Genomic DNA, 15,174 nt, shown 5'->3' with positions numbered 1-15,174 from the left:
TCGTCGAAGCTGTCACTATCCCAGAGGGCTGCAGTCATGGACTTAATGAGCCAAATCCTGCCGTATTTACTTAATGGAGGCCTGGCACATTGCTCATACGGGCCTGGAGTCGAACCGCTGTAGCGACAAATGCACTAATTGACAAAAACCACAGCTAGTAGAGCAAGAACAAGATAGATAGTACAACGACATCTGTGTGAGAAAAGGTCAGCCCTCTGGAACGCAGATATCATACAAACGGCCCTCGTGTTTGTTTGAGGGAATGTAAATAAGCGATGGGGAAATTAAACAGCAGTGATCAGTAATGTAATGTCACACAACACACACTACTGCTCAATGTCATCAGTCTTGTTTTATTATTTCTGCTCGCCCTTTAAAACATTATCTGCTGAGTAACAGTGGCTTTTTATTAGGGGTGTCAAAGTAAAGTATCAGCACTACTAGGGCCTGCTTTTGGGAAAAATTTTACTGTGATTAAAAAAATAAATAAAAAATTGTGACAGCAGTTTAAAATGTGTTTCAAATAAAAATATGTACTGTGCTTGTATATAATGTTGCACAATTTTGTGATTATATATCAATAGGATATTAAATGGAACATATATGGCATATTAAATATGGTCGAATATCATATTGCAAAAATAACTACAATATTTCATAATCAATAAATAAAAAAAATAATAATAATAATTTTGTGACGGAAAATGCATCCAAAAATGCATCTTTTTGGTAGAGTGTGTAACAAAATCATAGGAACTTCAGTTTTGTGCTGTCAACTTCAAATTTGGAACATATGTTAGATATATAGCTTTGACCTTAGATTCCAAAATATTGATTTTATATAAAATTAGCTAATATATATATATATATATATATTATTATTATTATTATTATTATTACAGTAAATTTTCATTACAATATACATTTTTTTACACTTTCAATTTTTAAATGTCCTAATCTGCTGATTATTTTCTTTAAAAGAGACCAAACTAGTTTTTATGTATGTTGTTGATTGTTCATAATTTTGATGATTATTTATTTATGGTTTATTTGATTATCAATATGCTTTAATAATACATAACAACGTGTAAAATGTATCAGATTTAGCCAGATTGGTTCATTTTCATCTACGAATGGTCATGATCATGATTCGATACTGACCATGTTTTCAGCTTTGTAGAGAAAGTAGCTGTAAGATATTTTAATTACTTCAGCTCCAATGGAAGTCTATTCCAGTCATGTGTCTCTAAAAGCAAATGATAACTGTCCAGAGGTACTTCTTCTCAATGATATTACAGTTACCTCTTATACCAGCTCTTTTATACTGTCCTGTTATTTGATGCATATCATCTTAAAAACAAATGGTGGATCAAAATCATGGAATTCATAAACTAAACTTCATGAAAGAAAGCTGAGAATCTATTATTATAGATTACAGATATTGCATTCCAAAGCGTTTCTAAATTAGAAACGTTTAAATTAAGATTTTCATGTCTTAAGATTTTAAGAGGTTCATTAAAACACAGCCTTTGCTTTCTTTTTTTCTTTTTTTTTTTTTGCTAATAGCACAGTCCTTACTACTATTGCTCATAGATTCAGAGACTTACTTGACAAACTCCGGTTTGCTGTACCTTTGTGCTATATAAGTGAATTATGTTTCAAATCATGCAACACGATGAGTGGAAGCTTGCTGTTAATTTCTTAAATTTCTTTGTATAAGACTTCTACAAAGCTTGAGCAGGAGATGCATCTTATGCCTGGAAAAAAAAGGAATGGTGATTGTTTGCACAGAAAAGCAATGGAAATGAAGCAAAAATAAATGAAAAAAGCTTGTTGGTTGTCAACTGCCCCTGAGAAATCTTGCTTAGCATCATGCTAATAAACACTCAGGACAATTAGCATTTGCATTGCATTCCCAGACCATCAGTTTTACAAAGTGCATGCATCACTCTTGGTAAAATGTAAAAGCACTGCTATGTTTTGGAGTGCAATTATCAATAAAACTGAGACGAGACATGTTGATCTAGAGCACAGCTTTGTCATTTAGCCATGTTTTAGCTTTATGTGCAATGCCAGACTGTATAGATTAGACAATAAGTTGTTATATTAATTAGGCTCAGATAAATCAGACGGACTGGACAGTGGGGTTCAGGGTGTGTTCTCCAGGGACTGTCCTTGTGTCAGGTCTGAAAGCTTGAGGAAGTGATGAAATCCACTCTGAAATATTTCTCCGTCAATCATCCCAATCAGCTCTGTTCATAATTGTCCATCCGGATGTGGCCTGAGAATCGAATCCATCATCTTGTCTCTAGAGACAAAGGTTCTTCATTAATCTGGTGCTCTTTTCGATCTGGCAGAACCCTTGACTAATTCAGCCTTTTGTTATGAATCTGCTTGACTGATGCATTATGGTCCAGAAGTGCATTCTCATCCTGTCTTGCTCAATCTTTTCCTTTTATCTTTTTAGCTGCTCTGTTGCTCAAAGCGTTTTAAAATCCATTTCAGAACAGAAAATTATTACTGGAAACAGCAGTAGGAAGAGCCGAATGAAATCATTTCCTGTGATTTGCAGTCTTTGGCCAGACACACACAGCAGTAATATGTAAACGCAAATACCTCGCCAACATTTTACATATTAAGATTAGCATCTCAGTCCTCAAGGGTGCAATAGACTTCCCAACAAACAGTTGTGCCATTAAAATGAATATGTACTTGCAATGCATTAAAAGTTGCTTTCCATTTTCCAACACAACAATTAATGAAACTTAACGTAACTATTATGTGAATAATACGACTTTAAAATTATAATCTGACACATCAAGTACAGTAACCTACACAACAATTATTTAATTTTCAAACAAAATACATGTTTCTTTTATTATTCTATTAATACATAATGACAGTAATTTCCTTGATCTCCAACAGAAAGTACTGGAGTGCAATTGAACTTTTAGCAGTAAACAGGAATCTGAACATAAGAGTTTATGAAGGCTAAATAAAATGACTTGGTCGATGCGTGCATTTATATGTCTCTATATGCATCTGCATTTACTTGATTTGTAAGTATTTATAACTTGATGCAATTACATACAGTATGTAATGTAAAAAAAAACTATTGTGGGTAAAAGTGAGCTACTTACTATGCTTCTATATTTGTAATATCTTCAGAAGAAACACTACAATGAGAGGTGAAGAAACCACTGATTGCCATGAAAGGTAAATAAAATGTGTTATTTTATAAAAAAATAAAATACAAAAACAGTAATTAATGCTTAATCCTGACATTTGCAATCTGTGGCTCTTTCAATCAAAGCTCTGTACTGATTAACACACATATTAGAGTTGCTAATTAAAGAAATAGGCATTTTAATAAGCCCTGGTGAAAACCCCACGTGTGCTGGAGGAGCTCTGTCTGCAGGCTGCCAATTAGAGCTCGCCGCATCTGAAGTGTGACTGGAATAACAACAATCCTCCAAATGGCATATTTCATCCCGCTCTCCTCCGCGTGGCACGGGGTCCAGAACGCAGCCGTGGAAATTTTGGTGCAAGGAGGCTCCCTGGCAACACTGGAGCAGCGAGAGAGAGCGGATGAGTGACACGCTCTCTCATATCTGCACTCCAGGGAAATAACCCCATAATCCAGCATGAACTATTACATCGACAGCCAATAGTCTTCATCCCCCTTCCTTACGATTCAAATATCAGGGAGAGTAAGGAAGCGGGGTGACGGAGCAGTGGCTACATGCGAGATGTTAACGGAGCTCAGAGGACATCTGTCGCCTCAGTGTTTACCTGCTGCTGCTGACACGGCCCTCACAACCTTTTGTTTTTTCCTCGCCGCACTTCTAACTCCACTCCTGGCTTCCCTCGTTATCTTTTGAACTCTTTGAAAGTGACAAGGAGAAACCGGAAAGGCATGGCTGGTGCGTGGGCGGCTCTGCCAGTCTGTCACCCAAACATCCACACATTCAAAATCAGACTATGGAGAAACACAAAGAAATGATCACAAACAAAAAATGTGCGTAACGTAGGAGCTGCCCGACTACTAATTTCTGCTGGTTGGTTTACTTGTCCTGAGTTAGTACCTGAGTACTCCAGGTTTATGTTACCTTTTTAAAAAAAAAGACATGAATAAGAAGAGTTTGTGTCAACAACCAACTAGGTTTCAGTTGCAAATAGTTTTGTAGATTATAAGTCTATTAATTCACAACTGGCGGCTTTGAGAACAGAAAAAAAATCTATTTAATTCTGCATTCAGCAAATACATTTTGTTGTCTACTCTGGACGTGATGCAACAATTAAAAATAATTTGATCCTTGTGTCAGTAAGTCATAAATAGAACGAGGAATCAGTTTACTGTCGGGGATTTGTCAGGCATCCAGTGCAGACAGTCAGCGTCACTGTTTATAACGGGTTATATCAGTATTTTGTCGTGTTGTGTCGCGCTGCGCTGCTCAAGTCCGGTGTAGACAGGGTGTATTTAACTTTATTATTTTGGCTATTTTCTTATTTAACTGTATTATTTATTAGATTTTTATTTCCGTGTTTAGATGGCTGTATATTTGATGGAAGTGCTAAAATAAACACACGTTTGTTAATAGATGTTCAAGCATCATTTATTTTTGTGGGTTGAATTACTCATCTAATACCATTGTCAACCTATTTATAAGCAAAATATCAAATTTAATTAAAATATTAACCTTTTGTGTATCACCCAATACATGCCAATTCATAGACTTTTGCAAATATTATGCAATTTAATATTGATAACAAAACTCAAGCTTGATCTGTTTATTCAATGCAATTATGCGGTTACATTTTTTGTAGCTCTGAGCAGCAGATAAGCCAGTCCCCCACTGAAAATAAGGAGGCCTTGATGACTACAGGGACAGGTAGAGAGGATAGCACAGTGAACAATATTAATTAAATTTACATAATCTCTACATAATATACTTATGATTTTAGGCATAATAGAAAAATTTATAATTTTGCCCCATACAAGTTTTTTTTTTTTTTTTTGGCTATTGCTAAAAATATACTAGCTGCAATGCAACACAAGATGAAGTGCAAGTGTGTTTGCTAGTTTCAGTCCGGCGCCGTTCGCATTTTCCCGTCCAGTGCCACGTCGTTTAATTAGTAAATGTAATTTCAGCAAATGATTTTGAGCTCATTTGTGCGCCCATTGGCGTGCTGGTCTAAAAAAGAGGTGTGTTCAGGTGCATTGCTATTTTAAGGAGCTGAAAATAGACTGCGCTATAGACCAACTCAAACCTGGTCTAAAGTCTAAAGTCAATGTGTTTTTTCTTTGTTATTTAAAGAGCGTACATGCTGCTTATTAGACACGGGGACATACAGCAGCACACAAACATGCAAAATATAAAAAATTTAAGGATTGCAATGCATACAAATTTTTTGTAGGCTTATTTTATATATATTAGGGGTGTAACGGTTCACAAAATTCACGGTTCGGTTCGATACGATACACTGATGTCACGGTTCGGTTCGGTTCGGTTCGATACGTTTTAGATACAGCAAAATGTAAAAACATCTCAACTTTTCAGAATGCCGCAAGCGCACCGCGGGTCATGTGACAAGAACTAACCAATCAGCTTCATCCTTTCCCGTAACAACGTTGAGAGCTCAGCCAAGATGAAGGATCAGCTGATCATAGTTGTATATGGATTGCAATTTTGAAATAAATTTAGTAGCAGAGCTACTGCAAGCGATTTTTAGAGCTGCAAATCCATTTATCCTTCGCTGAAATTTCCGCGTCTCATGGAGAGAGCACGTCATTGTTGCTTAGCAAAGACAGACGCCTCATGAGCGCTTCTGCCCGAGCGCTTTGGAAAGGAAACCACTCTCTTGCCATCACCATTATAGCTTAAAGGGAATCCAAAGTGCATCCAAACACCAGACCTGTTGGTTATTGGAGGATCTTCTCATTTCTAGTCTGTTAAACGCATTGGCTATTTTACAACGAGCCTTCAGCGCGTACTGAGTGAGCGAGCGCCTGCTGAGTAGCCTAACATAAACATATAAGATGGTGTTTTTTTCTTCTTCGGGAGTGTCAGGGGCGTTGCCTGTTACGTTGTTTGGGTTATTGGGCTACCTTGTTGAACGCATATCATTATATTTCTCTCTCTCTCTTTTTTTTTTTTTTTTTCAAATATAATTAAATACTCCAACGAACCGTTCGGTATACATAATGCGTACCGCGTACCGAACCGAAAGCGTCGTACCGAACGGTTCAATACGAATACGCGTATCGTTACACCCCTAATATATATATATATATATATATATATATATATATATATATATATATATATATGCCTAAATGTCATAATGGATAGTCATCGCATGTATCAGAATATCTATTTGCTCACACACGAGCAGTTCTGTTTCATCTCGGAGACGCGTTCAGTTTTTGTGGTTGCCAAATTCCGTAAATAGCAAATTTGTCATGGCACGAGCACAACTGGCTCTTAAAGGGAATGGAAGATGAGACTCTGATTGGTTTGTTGCACGTTACGCCATTACTCATTAAGAGAATAGGGACAACCCATTTAGACCATGCGCCCGGGCATGACAACCATTTTACCATTGTTAAAATAGCAAAAGTGGATTTGGACACACCCTGTGTCCCCCTGCACCGTGAGCTTTACACTTAGCATTTAAATCGTTAAAATAGGGCCCTTACCAACTTAAGTTTTGTGCTACAGGGTCACATATTTTCTTAAATATATACATGCATTTATATATACTACAGACGCTAGATGGTCCATTACCACCACGGTGGTAAAAATCTGCCACCGTCACAGCCCTAAAATCACCAACAATAGAACACAAAATTTACATACAATTCTCAAAAATTCTACAATTGTAAACAGCTACTTGGGCAGGACCCTCAAAGGGACACTATTGTACCTGCTGTACAACTAAAGGGTGCATATTTGTATATGGTGCATTAAAGTTTAAGCTGGTAAATTTGTCATTTTTACATACGATACATGTACACAAAGATGTCGTAACCCACAGGAATTACTTTGATAATGCATAACCATTATCTGAGGCACTCTTCACCTTAAATAGCACATTTCTGCACAGAAACATCAAATATAATTACAGTATGTATATATAAAGTGCTGTAACATAAATATGAGTAGCTTTTCAACCCTCTGAAATGGCTTTCCCCATAGTCTCCCAGTGTAAGTGCATTTCTGTAAACACAATTTTTACTTGTTTTTACAAACCGGGAGTCAAAATTATTTTCCGTGGTAATTGATAGCGTGTCACAGATGTTGCCGGGAGAGTTTAATTTGTTTTGAACCCGGAGCATTCCTTTAAGAAACATGTCTTTAAAATGTCAGGCTGACGCATCATGCATTGTGGCGCATATCCTGCACTGACGTTAATTAACTGCACTTAGCAATGAGGGAAATCAGGCCTTTTCATGTTATGTTGTGTGAAACAACCCACTCACAACACCGGCTTTTCATTCAGGTCCAAGGGTGGCCATTTCTTCATCCGACTCCAGTTTAATCACTCTATGGAAAAGGGCGCTTGGTTGCATGAAATGCACTGCTAAGCTGTCCCTGCACGGTTTGATATTATATTAGCATTACAAAGGTTATGCCACCATCTGTGACACACAGCCAGGAGGAGGGCGAAGATCCTTGGCTTTTCATAGTCAGAAAATGGTTGTTTCCTCAAGAATGTAACACAGGATTGTTACACGACGAAGGAGCTGGTTACAGAAGCGTGCAACTATTGCAACATCCTTTAATTCCCAGAAAGCAACCGGGGGCAGATAATCAGGCCCAGCTGGCACACATAAAATCATTGAAGACAATTAACAATTGAAAAGCGGCGTTTCTCACATAGCGTGAGTATGCGTGTGTTATGGATGGGGAGGTGAGCTCTACTTGGCGCCAGTTGGTTCTCCATGCAGAAGATTAGACTTGGCTCCTCCGAATGCATCTCCACTACGGCCCGTTGTCACTCGCCTCTGGTTTCCTGCCAATCGCCTACTTGTCGGAGTGAGATTTGCCACAAAGAAGCTGGCAGGCCTGGGAAACACTGCTGATGGAGCGCGATAATGCAGGCCTTGCCTTCGGATACTTGGATGGCATCAGAGAGCAGCCTGAGTCACAAAGAGGCTTTACTGTGCCACACAAGCCAAATCTGCCGCGGGGCATTTTGTGAGAGCGGGGTTCCCAGTGTTTATGGGGGATTGTGCCATCTCCCTTTTTTAAACTGAATGGTAGCAATGCATCAAAATCACTCTTAAAATGTGATTCAAAGATAATTTTATTATCATTATTAGCCAAGTAATATTTGCCAATGCATTTACACAGAAGACAGTCAACCAGATTTCTCATAAATGCATAAATCTGAAATCGCTCTGAGAACTGGTCATTTCTGAATAAATACAACACATAAAATAGCCTGATTTTACAATTATTTTGTATTATTGAGAACATTAATTTACGAATAATATTTACATTGGTTGTGTCACATGATCAGAAACAAAGCATCTCTATCTATGAACTGTATCTATTTCTGAGAAAACGGCACGTTTATTCAAGTCAAAAATGTAATAATGGCAGTTTATAACCAAGATCATTGAAGTGAAAGTCCTAATGTTTCTTAACTAATTAAATGATCATTATAAGCAATAACCTCAACAATATTCTTCCTGCAGCTGATGATAACTACTCAATATTTGTAATTTCAAGACATCTTGCATGAATTGCTTGTTTTACAACATGCTGAAGCATTTGAACGAGACACAATCTAGACTTTCTGCATGAAATGACTGGTTCCTGACTGACTTGAGATGCCAAGGCCTTGTGCAGTTAAAGTCCCTACAGCAGTGTCAAGGTGTTTTCCTTTTATCAGTGCATACAGCAACTGAAAGACTTACACATGGCATGCATTCAACATACGCAAATCAAATACTGAAGCTGTGGTCTTGTTCTGATCCTTATGGGATGTTAACACTGGAAGTACAGCAGTAACAGTGATGAATTTCTTCCAGCTTCAGCATCTCTTCCAGAAGCCTCTGAAATCTCTCTTCATGTGATTTTTATCATGTACGATCATTTAAGAATTGTGGTTTTCACATTGTGGGAGCTGACTTACAGACGTACTTGTCACTTACTGTAATTTGCAAAAAACAAACAAAGATCTTGAGAGTCCAAAAGCATTGAATGCATCACAAATCCTATTAGAATGCAGTTAGGATGTTTCTATAATATCAGTTATGAAAGCAAATATATAATTAAGTAATATCACACATGCATCAGTGCTGATTATCCTGAATCTTAATTGCAAATATGATATTGATTATACAGTACAACAGTTCAACAAACAAGACGTTAATATTGAGTGAGTTACATGTTAGACACATTATTATCTGTTTGTCTCAGTAATGTTAACAAAAATGGTTCAAAAGCCAGAGCAGAATATACTGTATGTGTCTCGAGTAACACCGCAGTGTTTAGTTCCTGTTTTTGAGTCAGTGATTTAATGATCCATAAAGACAGACACTTGCTTAATTTTTTAAATAAATCGAATGAATGAATTGATTGAATGAATGATTCATTAAGATGGAAAGATTGCTCGTCCAACTGGTGGCTTTAGCTTCATATTGATTGATTCATGACAGGCTTAAACTGCACAAAAACACACTCAGTGTAATATTGTTTAATATTACTATCAACATCAACACAAAATCCCTCATCGCTCTGTCCATGGTGTGCCTGATCAGAGATGCATTGGGAGGGACAGACAGTCAAGCCCATCTGAATCTTCTGAGCAGTTTACCAAATGGCCATTATACTAAAATTTCTGCTTATGAACACATTTTTCAAAGCTTTGTCAATGGAAACTGTTGGTATTATTTTCGTTTTATTTGGTCATTTATTTAACTTAATGCATCATTTAAGTTACTTCTGCTACTTTGGCTGGTGAAACTAATTGTCTTTCAGCAACTCATGGTCTAAAGATCCTTCGATGAGCCGAAGAGGTCATTAATCAACAATGTGTCGGAAACAGGTCTAGGGTTGCCACTAAGCTAGATTAAATTGATTATTATGTTTTAAATATTAATATTTTTCTTTAAAAAATGCAACGAGTCACTACAAGACAGTGTTTGGAATAACGGCGTTTAAAAGAACGGCGTTAGGTAACGACGTTATTTTTTCAGTAACGGGGTAATCTAACCAATTACTTTTCCCATCGTTTCAACGCCGTTAACGTTACTGAACGTTAAATGCGGTTCGTTACTATGCATTGATTTAATAAACTATGCAATCCGAACGGACCCCTGGCTCACACAGCGAGTGAGCAGGTGGGTTAATGACGAGACAAGCGGTTGTGATTGGCTGAGACAGAGTCATGTGTCACTTCAAAAGTTTTCATTTTCAAGGTGGAGATATAAGCACTACTTCAAATCCATTGTGGTCAAAGGCAAGAACGTGCATGTAATGTGTACATGTAATGTGTGACACACGCATCTACAAAGCTAGTGGCCCAAAACACTTTTCTTACAAAGATAATACTTGAAGTGCAGGATAAAACTCTTGCTGTCTGTTGACGTGAAATAAATATTGAAAGTTATGTACCTGTCTGTTCTACTCATTTCAACTGACTTGTGAAAACTGCAAAAAAAAAAATAATAATAATAATTCTCTGATATATAGCAAATTTTTTTTTTTTTTTTGTTTTACAGTAACGCAAATAGTTACTTTCCCTGGTAACGATTTACTTTTATTATAAAGTAATTCAGTTACTAACTCAGTTACTTTTGGAACAAGTAGTGAGTAACTATAACTAATTACTTTTTTAAAGTAACGTTCCCAACAGTGCTCCAAGAGGCCTTTGTTCACCCCACAGAGCCATGTGAGACACTTTTTATTATGGTTGGGTGCTTTTTATTTCACTTCTTTTGGACAGATGCACTGCAGCACCCACTGAGTGCCATTAAACAGACTAATATATCTCTGACTGGATTCATCTGGAAGAAGAAAGTCATATACACCTAGGATGACTTGAGGGTGAGTAATTTATGGGTTAATTTAAATTTTTTGCTGAACTAACCCTTTTAAGCAGCATGCACTAAAGCTGCGCGGTATAAAACATCTAGAGCTCACGTCTGAACACAAGGCTGTAGCACTGAATTTAAAAATGCTTTATTATTTATATAAAAATGGGACAAATAATTACAGAATAATGTAGTCCTAATTTAATCAAATGAATAAATAATACAAATTAATCCCTTACAGATAACATATGCAAAACTGTCAAAGAAGACTAATAATAATTAATAATTATAAATAATCACATTTAAAATAACAATCTTACTGTGTTTTGTTGCAGGTTAACATAGCCTACCCGAGCATGTTTTCTCATGGTTTACTGTTGAGCAGCGAGCTCCTCATTATTTGTGTCCTTGGTGTATTGTTTTTTAGGAGGGGGGAATGGGTGTCCCTTATTTTGCCTCGCTGAAGGTGGCAACTCTAAGTAGGTCACTACACAAGAGGAGCATGGGTGCAGTTTTTCTGAGTCTGACACCACAGTGACTCAGAGAATCAAACATCAGTAACTGACTGACACGTGTCTGAGTCCATCTCCTGAGTCACAGAGACCGAAGACGTTCACCAGCGCTGATACACAGCCAGGTTACTCTCCAAAACACTGAATCTGTCTGAAAGAACAAGGTTTCGTCATGCATAAGAACAGATACAGGCTTCAGTACAGGAAGCTCAACTGATGAAAACCAGTTATATCACTGAGAACACAACGGATCAATTCAGATGGTTTGCAGCGATACTGTACTGCACTCAGTTCACAGGCTTTAATATGGCACCTTCTAAACTCCATCTAAAATGTTGAATTGTTATATAGCAAGCCTCTGAATATGAAAGCCAGCTGGCGAACAGTTGTTTCTTATCAGTCCAAATGCAGAACAGGTGGTTTAACGACAGTATACTCAGTTCACCGTGAATCTACCGTAATCTAATCCACCGAGTCTGTAAATGCGTGTGAAGAATAAAGAGATAAGATAAAGCATGTAGAAAGGGGGTTTGATCCAAAGCCTTGTCTTGTCCTTCTGCATCAGATTACCATTGTTTGATGCACGCATACTTTCAGTTCACTGATCTTTCATCAAGCAGTTCTTCAGATGAAGGTGAGGATGCACTGCTGCTTTGGTGTATCTTTTCTTTCCTGCAAATATTTGACTATGCCAATATCAGTTCATGTTACAAATAAAGTGCCATTACTTCAGTTCCAAGTCAATACTAAAAAAAAAAAAAAGTATGTGTCACTGTGGCAGCGAGTTCACACTCAGTTCAGTGCTTAAGCAAACACACTGCGTTTATAAACAGGCAAACGCAATCGGTGAAAATGCCCAGCATTACAAGACATTCATGTAAATGCAGTTGGTTTCTATTAAAGGAACAGTCCACCCGAAAATGTGTCCACCCATTTCAAACCTATATGACTTTCTTACTTCTGCGAAAAACAAAATATTGTTTTTGTCTATACAGTGAAAGTCAATGCGGTGTCCTAAACGACTTTATAAAAAATGAAAAATTAATTTTATAAATATGCACTACTGTTCAAGTGTTTATTAAGTGTTTATTAAGATGTTTCAAAAGTGTGTTCAACTGATAATGTTCAGAAATGTGTCTTGAGCAGTAAATCATCATATTTTCATGATTTCTGAAGATCATGTGACACTGAAGACTGGAGGAATGATGCTAAAAATACAGCGGAGCATCACAGAAATACATTTCACCTTAAAAGAGATTCAGATAGAAGTTAAAACACTTCACAATATTGCTGTTTTTATTTATGTACTGCATTAAATTAATCCTTGCTGAGCATAAGCGACTTATATATCATATATGGTAATGATAATAGCATATATAAAGTTGTAAACCTCTATTTACTGACTGTTTTACCCAGCATATTGTTCAAGCTAATTAGAGAATCATGTCATTAGCTTAGCAACATGCTAATGCAAAACACTATTGCATCCACCCTTCCTAAAGTCCTGTGTTTATTGTGATACGTTCTACAAGATATCCATCTCCAATTATAATAAGGCACTGTGGCGGTAGATTTCCAAGCACTAACAGTCGGGATCAGTTTGGACAGATGCATATGTCCTTTTTTGAGCACGACAGCCACTAGTCACTTTATGTGACTTTATGTGAAGAAAGAAAGAAAGAAATTGGTCTACAATATGAGGGTGAAGAAATGCCAGAATTGTCATGTTTGGGTGAACTTTTCCTATAAGAGTAAGTAAAGTTCATATCTAAATAGAGCTGTATGCATATTTTAGGCCTGCATTATAAATTGGATTGTAATCATGATCACGATTTCAGCTTTTCCTCGATTTATTAAGCATACTCATCTGCAATATTTGCTGGCTGGTTATTTATTCAGGAAACGGTTCATTTTAATGTGACATTTGCATTATCTTGCATTTGTAACAAGCCTCAGCAAGTTTTCATGGTTGTGGTTGCCAGATTTCAAGAGTTTAAACCCCCAATCAGACCTTTGCTCTTAAATCCAGTGGTTTATTGAATCTTCCCAATCTGGCAACCGTGCATGCTGTCTCTGTGTTACAGAACAACTGCTGATGAGCAAGTCTCTCTGTCAAACGGCTGTTTGTTTGCTGTCTGATGACAAGTAAAATAAATAAATAAAATAAAATAAACAACAATAACAGTGATTACAGTTTTTCTCTCAGTTAAACCTCCACATCTAGTCACTTGTGCACATCACAAAAGCAATTTCTCATTCTTTTGAACAAATTGCCTGTGCTTTGGTACAGTCACACAATTGGTTATCAACAATTATCTTCTGTTTCCCACGTTCTCAACTGCTTACGTCAGGCTGATCAAAATACACTGCCGAACGGTCTTACCACTCAAAACACAGACTAATTTAACCAGTAAGTCATTAAATACAAAACGGTTGAACTAGTTGTCATAATGCATCAAGCATATTTTCTATACTTCTCTTTTAGACTTTTTCTTTTTTTTTTTTTTTTAAATATGTCCTGACTTGAAGAATTGTGCAGGTAAATCTTGGGACATGTAACGCATTAGATCAGTTCTGAAAAACAAGATCCCATGAGGCTTCATTTGGCAAGCACATATAAAGCAGAGTTACAAAATCTGACAAAAGGAGAACAAGAAGGAAACAGAGTCAACCGCCAGGAAGAAGAAGACGCGGAGCGAGCTCTCGATCATAACCTTACACTGACAATATTCAATGAATCCCACATACAGTAGTGTGTGAATCTGTACTGTTGAAATTGATAAATGCCAGAAAGATAAATGCACAATTCTGGTGTCAAATAGTTCACATCAGGACAACATTTCTAAGCATTTGACTAGTCAATCTGATGCCACTGCTATTTCATTGACATAAATACTTACTTTGAGAGATGAACTAATGATTTTAAGCAGGCTTTTCCAGGTAATTCATTGTTCGTGCACAGATTGTTTGGACTACTTACAATATAAGAATGCAGTGTAAGCAACTTTATAATGTTCCAAAGAAACACTTTATTAATCGCGACCAATCATTTAACTATTCTCATGCAGCCCTGTCTAGACTTTACTATCATTCATGAAACAGTGAAAAGCAGAGAGGCAAGTGTGTGTGTGTGTGTGTGTGTGAGAGAGAGGAGTCCTATGTCAGAGCTCCTGCTGTGTTCTCCACTGAGAGGATCAATCTCATCCCATCACACACTCACTCTCCAGACACACACACCACTGTCTCATGCATGCAATTAAGCATCTATCAGTCCATAAACTACAGAGTAATTCACACATCTCTCTTGACTACACTGACTTGCACACTGCTTTTATGGTTTATATTAAAACATTCTGCATCCAGACGTCCAAGAATGATATGTGTACATCTGACCTCCTCTTTTAGTATAAACACATTTGTGGTTTTAGAATAGGAAATATTTATGATACTTACATAGGTTTTTTTATGAATAATTTTAATGAATTTTTATTATTATTTGATTTGATTATTTGACAACTAGAATATTCATGCTTAAAAATCAACGCTTAAAAAAATGGAAATAAGTTCAAATGTATAAATATAATTTCACAGATCTTTTTGAGATCGCCAACCAAT

This window comes from Carassius auratus, chromosome 14, assembly GCF_003368295.1.
Source record: "Carassius auratus strain Wakin chromosome 14, ASM336829v1, whole genome shotgun sequence".
NCBI lineage: Eukaryota > Metazoa > Chordata > Actinopteri > Cypriniformes > Cyprinidae > Carassius > Carassius auratus.
Note: the sequence above shows the minus strand (reverse complement) of the source record.